General features: G+C 33.4%; 1 pseudogene; it reads right to left on the bottom strand.

The window, feature by feature from the left end:
• Positions 1-9,205: 9,205 nt before the first annotated feature.
• Positions 9,206-12,810, bottom strand: LOC149576863 (linoleate 9S-lipoxygenase-like; annotated as a pseudogene).
• Positions 12,811-13,549: the final 739 nt, after the last annotated feature.

The following is a 13,549-nucleotide window of genomic DNA, read 5'->3' as shown; positions in this document are numbered from 1 at the left end:
ACTTTTCCAATCAATTATCTTTTCTTGATAATAACGTGACAAACCATCGGCACTAAGGTTTTAAACTAGCTATATATACCTCTATATATATTACGCCGAGAGTAATCGTTCTCGAGGCACCTATTTTTATTTAATCCCAAAGTTATTTTAATCGAAGTTGGGATTAATGAAAATAAAAATAGGCGCCTCGAGAACGATTACTCTCGGCATAATATATATAGAGGTAGATATAGCTAGTGGCAGTCGCGGCGCAATAGGAAAAATATTTACTTTTTATTTTTTATTTTGATAAGGTTACTATAAAATTGTTAATTAATTTTTAATTAGAGTTGTATGAAGTTAGTATAAAATTATGCTTCAAAATATTTTTAAAAATTTAATATAAGGAGTTTAATATAGATTAAAAATATATTTTTTATTTTTGGGATATTGTAATGTAAAATGTTATAGTCATACATAGATATATGGTTAGGGACAAAGTTACCATTATAGTTAATGTTAACCTTAGGGATAGAATTAGGGTTAGGGTTAGCATTAGAGTTAGGGTTGGAGTTAGGGTTAGGGTTTGAGCTATGGTTAAGGTAAGGGATAGAGTTATGGTTATGGTTATTGTTAGAGTTATGGTTATGGTTTAGATTAGAGCTATGTTTATGGTTAAGGTTAGGGTTAATGTTATGGTCATGGTTAAGGTTAGGGTTAGAGTTATGGTTATGGTTATGATTAGGGTTAGTGTTAGGGTTATAGTAAGGCTAACGTTAGAGTTATGCTCATGGTTAAGGCTAGCGTTAGAGTTATGCTCATAGTTAGGGTTAGGGATAGGATTAGAATCCAATTATGGTAGAGTTAGAATTAGGGTTAGAGTTAGGTGTAGAGTTATGTTTATGGTTAAGGTTAGGGTTAGAGTAATGCTCATGGTTAAGGTTAGGGTTACGGTTAAGGTTTGAGTCAAATATTATTTTAAATTTAATATAAGGAGTTTAATTTAGATAAAAATATATATTTTATTTTTGGGATATTGTAATGTAAAATGTTATAGTCATACGGAGATATATGGTTAGGGACAAAGTTAGGGTAAGGGTTTGAGCTAGGGTTAAGGTTAGGGTTAGGGTTAGACTCTAATTATGGTAGAGTTAGATTTATGGTTAGAGTTAGGGTTAGGATTAGGGTTATAGATAGGATTAGAATTAGAGTTAAGATTAGGATTAGAGTTAGGGTTAGGATTAGGGTTATAGATAGGGTTAGGGTTAGGGTTAGGGTCTAGGTTAGGGTTAGGGCTAGGGTCAGGTTTAGGGTTAGAGTATGAGTTAGGGTTAGAGTTTGAGTTAGGGTTAGGGTTATAGTTTGAGTTAGGGGTAGACAGAGCATTATAATTTGGGTTAGGATTAGGGTTAGGTTTAGGGTTTGAGTTTGAGTTATGGTTAGAGTTAGGGTTAGAGCTAGAGCTAGAGTTAGAGTTAGGGTTAGAATTAGGGTTAGTTTTAGGGTTTGAGTTACCAATAGAGTTAATTTTACAGTTGGGTTAATGTTAGAGTTAGGGTTAGGGTTAGAGTTTTGAGTCAAGGTTAGGGTTAGAGTTAGGGTTAGGGTTAAAATTAAAATCCAATTATGGTAGAGTTAGATTTACAGTTAGAGTTATGGGTAGGGGTAGGGTTACGCTTACAGTTAGGGTTAGAGTTAGATTTAGGGTTAGGGTTAGGGTTAGGGTTAGGTTTATATTTAGAGTTAGGGTTATATATAGAGAGAGTTATATCAATGTTAAGGTTAGGGTAAGGGGATTGAGTAAGGGTTAAGGTTAGAGTTAGGGTTAGGGTTAGGGTTTCAGTCAGGATTAAAGTTAGGGTTAGGGTTAGGGTTTCAGTCAGGATTAAAGTTAGGGTTAGGGTTAGAGTCTAATTATGGTAGAGTTAGATTTACAGAAAGAGTTAGAGTTAGGGGTAGGGTTAGGGTTAGGGTTAGGGTTAGAGATAGGGGTATACAAAGGGTTAGGCTTAGGCTTAGGGTTAGGGTTAGGGTCAAGGTTAGGGTTAGGTTTAGGGTTAGAATATGAGTTACGGTTAGAGTTTGAGGTATAGTTAGGGCTATAGTTTGAGTTAGGGGTAGACAGAGTATTAGAATCCTAGCTACGATTAGGGTTAGGTTTTGGGTTACGGTTATGGTTACGGTTAAGGTTAGAGTTAGGTTTAGGGTTATAGTTATAGTTAGGGTTAAAGTTCAATTATGGTAGAGTTAGATTCAGGGTTACAGTTAGTGGTAGGGATAGGGTTACAATTATAGTTAGGGTTAGGGTTAGGGTTAGAGTTAGAGGAAGGGTTATATTTAGAAGTTTTCTTATGGTCACAGTTATAGTTAGGAGTGGAGTAAGGGTTGGGATTTTAGATTATATTTATTATTATATAAGGTGCCCTATATAATAATATGTATATTCCCACGCTCATGGATAAGGTTAGGGAAAGAAGTAGGACTGTGGTTATTAGTGTTACATTTAGAATTTCATTTAGGAGGGCATTGTGTGCTATTTTTTCCCCCCATTCAACCCATCACTGATGTCTGATCTAAGAGACCTTAAATGGGATAGGTTCTTTGCAGAGGGTTAACATCGCTAAAGTTGGCGGCTAACATTTTGTGTTGGCTCAGTTTCTTCATTGACCACGCTGGATCATTTTTTCTTGGTCGGGTTGATTCATGCTGCGAGATTTGATAACTCTTATTTCTTCGCGAGCTATCTTCCCATCTTCCCAAAAGTGCAAGATGTTGCCATGCATTCCCATTCTAACGTTTCTTTATATGCTAGTGTCTTTGAAACACTCTAAAGCCTAGAATTGCACAAGATGCTGCCATGCATCTCCATTCTGATGCATCGTCATGCTACATTGTTTCTTCAATTCTCTGAAGCCCAAAATTGCATCATGCTACCACGCATTGCCTTTCCAACATTTCCTCACTCCACAATGCTTTCATGAGTCTTTAAGACCCAAAATTGTGCCACATGGAGGGGGTTCACACCTTTTGTGCTATCTACTTCATTTGTTGGGAGGAATCTCTTCACTACATCTTAGTCATCCATTGGAAATAAAGCCAATCTTGATCATCGAATGTGACTTAATCCTTCATTGGGAGGAGTTTTCTCGTTGCATCTCAGTCATCCTTTTTGAGGGGGGAATCGACATCGACGGTTGCGACTTAATCCTTCATTGGTGAGGATTCACGATGCATCTATGCCGTCTATTTCGAGAGGAAGACCTTCATCGATGACCATCATTCATTTTTGGGGAAACCAAATCCCCCTTTGGGATCAACCTTGCATTTTTTGTGGGAGGTTAAGACATCATGTTATCTCTTTTCATAGTTTTTTGCCAGCGACATGAATGTCTTTCCTCTTCTTTCCCTGAGTCTCCATTCTAGCGCCTCTTTAAGCTGCATTGTTTCTGCAATGCTCTAAAGCCCAAAATTGCATCATGCTACTACATGTCACCTTTATGACATTTCCTCACTCTGTAGTGCTTTCGCAAGGCTCCAAGACCCAGAATTGTGCCATGTAGCGAGGGTCCCCACCTTTCGTGCTATGGTTGAAATTTAGATTTTAGGGTTATGGTTAGAATCAAGGTCAATTCTAGAGTTTATAGAATATTTAGAGTTAAGATTAGGGATTAAATATACATGAGGGTTAGCATTGGGTTGTATGATAATTACAGTTAGGATTATAGTTAGATATATCATTTAGATTAGGTTTTAGTCAGGGTTTAATTAGACTTAAGATTAGGGTGAGGATCAAGGTGAAATCTATATTAGGGTTCATATCATGGTAGGATTGAAACTAATGTTAGGGTTAACATTGAAATTATGATTAGGGGTAAGGTGAAGATTTATTTTTGGTCATGATTGCGGTTTGTGCTAGGATTAGGGTCTAAGCTATGATTAATTTTATGATTGTACCTTTAGGGTTAGGGTTTTGTTTAAGTTTATGATTATGGTTACAACTATGGTTTATGGTTCAAGTTTAAAGTTGGGAATGTGATTAGGATCAGGGATTAGTAAATTTTTTAAGAGTTCAGTTATAGGTTTACACCATGGTTAGGACCTTGGGACTGGATTTAGAGTTTAATATCATGGTTATCCATATAGGTAGGTTTAGGATTTTGATCAATATTTTGGAGTTTTTGTTTACATTATGGTTAAGGGTTAGATTTTAGAGTTAGGACTATAACCAATATTAGTGTGTAGGTTTTTGGTTTAGATTATGGTTTGGACTGAGATTTTCGTTATATCAATAGGGATATGTTTTAGTGCTATAATTATAGTTTAATGTTGGATTATAGTTATATTGTACATCATTGTTGGGGCTAGGGCTAAGGTAGGGGTTGTTGTTAGGGTTAACTAAGGATGACAATTAGGATGGTTTATCTTTTCAAGTAGAAAAAAAAACTCATATTGATTCAAAAACAAAGAAATTATACTTCGAAAATATTTTTCTATGTCATAATAGATTCAGTTATTTTAATTATTGTATTAGTTAATTAGTTGTTTGATGTTTCAAAGTAAACATGGCTTATTTTATTTAAATTTAAATAATATTATTGTTTTGAATTGAATTTAGCTTAATTGTTAATGATCATATTTATATTTCTAATATTAACTCCAATTTGATCAAAGACCAAATATATTTTTGGTATTTTTGTAAACGAACTTGCTTAACACTTCCCTATTTTAAAGTTAATAAAATATCATTTCTATTGTCTTAGATTTGAGAGTAAGTATATTAAATAAGTAATAATAAATGAACATTATGATTAATATATTTCTAAAATAGAAATATATTACTTAAAAACTTGTTTACTTTAAATGAATAAAGTACTCATTTACTTGTAAATTTTAAAAATAGAAATTAATCTACATATATATAAAATATTTATTCTTTTTCCTATTTGCATACAAATTAATTAAAATCTAAACTTTAAACTACATAAATATTTTTAAAATATATATCCATCAATAAATAGTTTAGAATAGAGTAAAATCTAAAAATTAGACACATATAGAATCTTTTTAATTTCTATATACATGTTTTTCTAATTTATTTCTACAAACATGCAACTGATATTTCTATTATCCATTTTTTTCCATTCTAAAAAAATCTAGATGTAAATAGAATTTTTTTAGATGCATGCAATCTTTCTAATTTTTTCTACATACATATATTAACATTTCTATTTTATATTTTGTTTTTACATTATGGTTATTTCAATCAAAATATGTAGATGTAAATAGAATTCTTTTCAAAAAAATTTATTTAAATTTAAATAACATTATTGTTTTGAACCGAATTTAGCTTAATTGTTAATGATCATATTTATATTTCTAATATTAACTCCAATTTGATCAAAGACCAAATATATTTTTGGTATTTTTGTAAACGAACTTGCTTAACACTTCCCTATTTCAAAGTTAATAAAATATCATTTCTATTGTCTTAGATTTGAGAGTAAGTATATTAAATAAGTAATAATAAATGAACATTATGATTAATATATTTCTAAAATAAAAATATATTACTTAAAAACTTGTTTACTTTAAATGAATAAAGTACTCATTTACTTGTAAATTTTAAAAATAGAAATTAATCTACATATATATAAAATATTTATTCTTTTTCCTATTTGCATACAAATTAATTAAAATCTAAACTTTAAACTACATAAATATTTTTAAAATATATATCCATCAATAATTAGTTTAGAATAAAGTAAAATCTAAGAATTAGACACATATAGAATCTTTTTAATTTCTAGATACACGTTTTTCTAATTTATTTCTACAAACATGCAACTGATATTTCTATTATCCAATTTTTTTCCATTCTAAAAAAATCTAGATGTAAATAGAATTTTTTTAGATGGATGCAATCCTTCTAATTTTTTCTACATACATATATTAACATTTCTATTTTATATTTTGTTTTTACATTAAAAATAGAAATTAATCTACATATATATAAAATATTTATTCTTTTTCCTATTTGCATACAAATTAATTAAAATCTAAAATTTAAACTACATAAATATTTTTAAAATATATATCCATCAATAATTAGTTTAGAATAAAGTAAAATCTAAAAATTAGACGCATATAGAATCTTTTTAATTTCTAGATACATGTTTTTCTAATTTATTTCTACAAACATGCAACTGATATTTCTATTATCCATTTTTTTCCATTCTAAAAAAATCTAGATGTAAATAGAATTTTTTTAGATGCATGCAATCTTTCTAATTTTTTCTACATACATATATTAACATTTCTATTTTATATTTTGTTTTCACATTATGGTTATTTCAATCAAAATATCTAGATGTAAGTAGAATTCTTTTCAATAAATCTAGATGTATATAGAATTCTTTTAATTTTCTACATACATAAAATCTTTCTAATTTTTTTCTACATACATAAAAGAATAATTTCTATTTTCTATTTAAAAAAAAGAGCTATCATAAAGATTGATAAAAAAATTGATTGCATATGCATTCTTTAGTTTGTGCACTAAATGCACAAAATAAATTGTATAGATTAAAACTTTCCGTGCTGGGCACGGGAATATACAATAGAAATATCAGTTACCAAGAATAGTCGGCCACAAGCAATCAAATCTTAAACTCTGCAAAATTTCTTGCAAGCAATCTTTGTTCTGTCTTCGGCTGAAAAGGAAAAAAAGAATTTCAGATCTGAGATTGTTTAGATTGCCCTATTCGATTCAAAAAGCCATGGAAGTCACCGCAATTACATCTCCAAGAGGCCTAATGTGCCTTGATTCAGTACCCACATGCTTATCTCCACGAAAAACTCTGCACAGGTCCTCCAGTGGCCTCAATTTCGGTCATATGAACAGAATTCTAAATCTAAATGAAATTAATTAAAATTGAAATATAAGTCAAATTAGAATATTATAACTAATTTTGAATTTCAATTTACTTCTACATCTAAATCTAAATGAAAATGTAAATAAAAAATAGAAATCTCACCTGCAAAAATGTTACTCCAAAACTTCAATTTACTCCTATTCAAAAACTCCAATCTAATCCTACAATAACCTCCACCTCTTTCTTCCTGCAAAAACATAAAATGAAAATGAAATGAGGAGCCTTGGTTTTATAACTTCTGAGAGGCTCCTCATATCCCCCAACAGACGTCTCTTCACATTCCACGAATTTGTTTCAAATTCCCCCACTCCCCGCAAAAAAAAAGCATGAATGTGCATGCAAAATTATATTTAACAAAAAAAAAACCATATTGAAAATATTTCGCCCCTATTTTTTCGGGCCCTATTTTTTCAGGTCCTACTTTTTCGGGCCCTACTTTTTCGAGCCTATTATTTCGGCCTCCATTTGGCTTCCTATTATTTCGGCCAGCTACTATTTCGGGAATTCTTTTTTAATATTTAATTTGGAAGTTTGTAAATGCTCCCAATTCTTTTTTGTTTACAGGAATCTTGGCATATTCCCGTGTTGGGCATTTGTGTTGCCATTGTATAGAATGCCTCTCGGCGTAATAACTAATGCTGCTATACATAGAAAGGACGAACAGCTATCCAAGCTACCCATAAATACTACTGCTATTTTTGGGTCAAAAATAACATTGTCCAATTAACAATAATTAACAGAACAAATATTGAATTTGTTAAGATGGCAGGATCATGCTCTGATACCACTATAATATCCCTCTTCCCAATCTTTTAAATATTTACCACTTTATTTCGTAAACAATCAATGATTTCTCTCCTTTGTGTTTGTATTCATTTATATATTTCATTGTAAGAGGGGATGTGTCTATTCAAATTAGTTTTGTTATATTTATCATTTATTTATATTTATACTTTAATATTAAAATATTATTATATATGTGAATCATATCATATACAATTTATTTCTCTATTAAATATTACAATTATAAGGTAATATCATATTATATGATAATGATTTGTATATAATTTATTTATATTTTTATATAAGACTATTTCTTATTTCGATGTTGCATTTGATATTATGACATATTAAATTTATGATCCTATATAATATTTATATGTACAATTATCATATATTATTATTAATAGATAATATAGTATTATTATTTCATTCAATATTACTATATTGATATGAGTAACGTATTATTATTATGACAAAATATATTATTTTATATTATAATTCTTTAATTTCTCTATCATGATTAGGAGACATGACATAAGGCTTGTTATGGTCTACGAAAATGTTCTAAACAATGAAATGTATACTAAATGTCTTGATAAGAACCTTAGGATCAAAATAATGAATATGTTGCATTTTTTATCTTGTGTCAAAATATATTTTTCTTTGTTTAATTGATTCATTAAAGTTTTAAATCATCACTTTTATTAAACAACTTGAAGGTACAATTTAATGCATGTAAAATGTATGCTCAAAATTTATAATAATATTTTATTTCTATCTCCCTTGATTCGCTGAACTTCCTTGAATCTTCTCTAAATTTTAGCATTCATTTTATACTAGCTTTTTACACCATAATATTTGAAAAATGACAGATTTTATTCCAGTTTTCAGATTTTATTCCAGTTTTCATTCTCCCCCTTCAAGAAAGATATTTTTTTGATCAATTCATACATTCACGATCCCATAAAAGGTGCCAAGTATTCCTACAAATATTCAACCATGGGAATAAATGACATATCAATAAAACACATGGATTCCATTTGTTTACAATTTAATGATTCTTCTAATAGATAGATTAAGATAAATACTTCATTCGAAAATACATGGAATAATTTCTCTTAAAGCAATTTAAGAAGCATCTAATTAAAGCATAATTGTTTTTTATGAAGGTAATATATTACATTTTCGACCTTATTTTAATAAAAAAATTTCTTTGTTTAATTGATTCGTAGAAGTTATAAATCTTCACTTTTATTAAACATTAAATTGAAGAGAAGAACCACATTTCTTATGGGAAGAACATAAATTAATAAATCTTTATTGGTACATTGAAGAACGGCTAGAAGGTACAATTTAATGTGTGTAAAATCTCTGCTCAAAATTCAAAACAAAAGAAAACAATGGTGCTCAATTGTCATGTGTGACGGATGATAATTTTGAGTTGCAGCCGTATTGTGAATGGAAGTGCTTCGAGTGAAGGTTTGGAATTTCTTGTCTGTGCGAAGATGCCATTAAATAGATATGCTATTGGGCACGCCACGGCCTGTGAGACCACCTGATTTTGATAGATCAGTAGTGTTGGGGTATAGCAGTGTGTAAGGGACTTTTGCAGGTCCGGTCCTGTTCTTGTAAACATGACACTTGTTATTCCTGTCAATTATAATATTCTCAATCTTTGTCATGTTCTCTGAAAATTTTGTAAATCTCTCTTGAATACGGAGATCATCTACTCTATCCATGGTGGAGCCCTGCAACTGTCCCACATACAACTCATTTTTCGCATGCTTTGACAAAATTTTCAGAACAACCATCACAAGGGTTGCTTGCGTGGGAGCGGAGACGGTCTTGAGGAAGAATTCCTCTGGATCCTTAACAAGTTCATCATACTCAGGTGTTCCCTTTTCTGGAATCAAGCGTCTACTCATGGTAGGTAGATTGGGCATGTATCCCCCGTACGAGTACTGCCCAAAGTTGACTGCAGCATGGTGAGCAGATCCAGTCCAGATTATAGTCGTCACTATTTGAACTGCTTCAACCAAAGAATCCATCTTGTACCATCTGCTTGGATCGTCCCTGAGTTCTCCGTGGCCGACATTTACTATCTCATCCCACCAAGCCTGCAATTCCTTGTTATTTCTAATGGAGGCATCATCCTTGTAGTAGAGGGACAGGTAGTCTGAAACCCACTGTTTCACGGCAAACCATATTTCTATACAAGGTCAACAGCATATGGGTAGTCCTTGATCACAAGCTTCAAACCATTCGGTGCCTTTGAATCACGGACTGCCATTCCCCTGCACAGTACATTGTGAAGTAACGGGTCAAATTTTCGGTATCTCTGTTAACTGGATTGGAAAAATGAAATGGATGTAAAAGGACAGTAATCAGCTTTTTAGCAACATTTCACCATATTACGAATAAATGTTATGAACCAGCATAGGTAATGCAGCAGTCGAGCTATTAAATAAGTTACCTTTTGAGCAGATCGGTCTCTAATCCTTGTTCATTGAATTTCCACTGCTTGTAGGCTTTAGATGACAATTCTATACAATATCTGCTAGGCGTGAAGCCTTGTTCAATAATACCTGACGCATTTATCAAACTCTGACGGGCAGCTTGATTGATGTCCATGGTATCCACGTAATGAGGTATTAACAATTTGTATACTGGGTGCATTTTGCTTAGTTGTCTGTGGGTTGCTATAATGAAAGGCTCCGTGATACAATGTGTTGTTAACTTGCGGACAATTGGAGAGCAAAACGTGTTTATCTTTAAGAAGTTTTTAGGCAACTTATAATCTTTGATCGATTTTGCCAGAATATAGTTTAAGTGGTTGTTGGTATATTACGGTGGTAAAATGGTAATGTGCATACTGCATAGTGAAAATACAGGTCGGAAAATGGTACTTACCAATGACTGACGAGCTGATGGTAACCTGCATCATTGACTTTAGCATGCGCTTTGGCCAGCTGCCACAGCGCTCCTTCTTCTGTCCCATGTTCCCCTGGTGTGAAAACCTTTCTTACGGCCGCCTGATCATCAATTGGTGGCAAACACAACACAATGGCCACTGGCTTCAGAATCCCTCCTTTGGTGAGGAAGTAAAGCGTGCGGCTTGCATATGTCTTGGCATATTTCGACATCTTGTTTATACGCTCCACTTAAGGCATATAAACATCATAGTAGTCCACAATAAATAACCTTTTAGAAGCAGTGGCCTGCATTTTCCACATTAATTTTACATTAGATTTCAATAACAGTTAGATTAAGGAAGAGGGAGCTTTTGAAGAAAATAAAGACCAGATCCACCGAAAGGCCCTCAAGGTTCATTTCTATGTGCTGCGCGGCGATGGCGCTCTTATTTGGACCGTATATCCTTTCATCCAAGCTACTCGTGGGAGGAAATGTCTATTTCAATTTTAAAGCGGCCATTGTTTATGTTATTGAAGAGACACGAGAAGAAGAGTTATAAATGTGAAGATTTTGGGGAGTTACAGAAAGTGGGTCAAGGTTACCTCTAGGCAGTTGATCACCAATGGATTCAACCCTGCAAGTGTCTGGCGTGCAAATTCCTCGTCGCTTCTCCAAGCGCACTCATCCACTGTGGTGTGCAAAAGATTGGTTCAATTGTTGTTTAACCTTTGATCGATTAATGAAGCAATGCCAATATATTTATACTTTGGACAATTTGCGGGCGAGTGAAATTAATGAGCGGAATGTCATCCTCGATGCTGTCGAGGAGTCCCTGCACAAAATGCAGTGGGCTACTATCCTGACGGAGAGTCCTGAGAGAATTGTGGGCAGTTTTGAGACCTCGTTTGTAGAGGTCGCTTACGTCATCAAAGGAGTCGAATCCGTGATCGAAGAGATTAGTGAGAGTGGGAACGATGAGGTCAGCAACTGCGTCTATGAGGTGAGCTCCAAAGTCAGAAAAGTCAGAATAAGGAAACCTTTCGTCCGGGGGAATGAAGATCAAGCTTGTGCGAGTCTCGAATTCGGGGGCTGCAACAGATTCAATAAGAAAACATGTGTCAAGATTACAGGCTCACAGTTACATAATGACTAGTGAGTATACATGTATATAGACACATGCCTATTTGAATGCACGGACGATCAGTTCGGCATCTCCTGGGATATGGGAGCTCCTGCGATCCACCCAGCACTTCCCTCCGCAGCTCTGCATCCTTCTCTGGCTCCCCAATCAAATCCATCTCCCTCAACTTTCTCAGCCCCGCTGGGGTTTCCTCCGGAACAAAGCTCTGATGATAAACACACATTTACATTCACCTTCATGTTAGCGCTTCTACTATTTGGTCAAATCCTGAATAATTTAAAACCTTGCAATTGCTATATATATGTGTTAGCGATAAGGAAAAACTGACCTTATTGGCGAAGAAAACACGGTCATTCGGGTTGACGGAAGAAAGGGTTATCCACGAGTTGCATTGGAAACGAACATTGCAGTCGCCAGGGACAGATATGGTGAGTGATTTCAGAAAGAACTCTTGGGCGTGCATGTTTTTTATGATAAATGCGCCCGAGAACCGGAGTGCCAAGTTCCATTTCAACGTCCACCGCGCAGCTTATCTCTTGTGAGATGGGTCCGTCCCATGGGCTCCACTTCAAGTGACAAGGCTGCCCCATCGTTTTGCCCAATCTCGTTTCTACACAAGATAACATGCATCGCATCGTATTAATTAAATTGGGATGAATATACCATTCGTCAAATTTAATTCAACATACAAATACAAATTTATGTTTGTAAACGTCTTCTAATCGCCATTTCTTTACCATTACCATCAGTTAAGCAAACACAATTCTATGTGTATACTAATTATAATATTAGAAATGCACTTCCCATGAGAAAGCAGCTTAAAGCTTATATTATTATTATTATTATGCATAGATTATTACCGGGGTCCACTTGGTCGGTGCTCACAAGCTGAAGAGAGATTTTCTTCCCCATCAATTCGGATGCCTCGTCAGGCAGCGTTGCGGCATAGTCCGTCAAGTGGAGGAGAGCCACTTTCTGCAGCACCACTTCGCCATTCATCTCATAGTCGGGTGAACTCATTCCATTGCTGCCCACTGTTGTAGCTGTTGTAATTGAACCCATCTTACTAATTCGCTCCTTCACTCGATTACAATCCGCTAATATATATCACTTGCTGCAGACTCAGACTCCTACGAACAAACGAAGATATCTGGTTTTGCTTAATCGCTTATATTTCCCTATATATTATATTGATAGCTCCTACGAACAATGAAGATATTTGCAAGTACTGCTCTATAAATAGCTGGCCAAGGAGGATAACATTACAATTCCGTGGTTGGCATGTTAACGTGTTTCACAACATCCTCACACTCGTTGTTGTTGACGACAATAATTGGTGGGCTCTATAATCAACGTGGTTTTAGGGTCAAATATTGTCTTCACATTCAAATTTTTTTATCATTTCTTGTCTCTGATCTCGTTCTTTTAAAAGTGTTTATAGATCGTGCTCTCCGGAATCTTCAAAACACATTTACGTCATCAACGTGGTTTTAGTGTCTAATGTCTTCCAATGGTATGCAAGCTTTTTAAAAAAAAATTATTCTCTCTCTCATTATTATTATTATTTTAAATATTCATAAAATCGTTTGACGGAATTTTCAAAATTCATTTTACTTTGGCTAGAAAGATATCACGTGTTCAACATTAGAAATGTATGTCATAATGGTTTGGTCATTTGATGTGAAATAAAAAAATATAGTTGAATTTCTTGTAAACAAACATTGGAAAACTTTTCCAATCAATTATCTTGTCTTGATAATAACGTGACAAACCATCGGCACTAAGGTTTTAAACTAGCTAT

The sequence above is a fragment of the Cupressus sempervirens genome, chromosome 1, assembly GCF_028749045.1.
Source record: "Cupressus sempervirens isolate cs-2001-9-10 chromosome 1, ASM2874904v1, whole genome shotgun sequence".
Lineage (NCBI taxonomy): Eukaryota > Viridiplantae > Streptophyta > Pinopsida > Cupressales > Cupressaceae > Cupressus > Cupressus sempervirens.
This window is presented reverse-complemented; position numbering and strand designations above follow the sequence as displayed.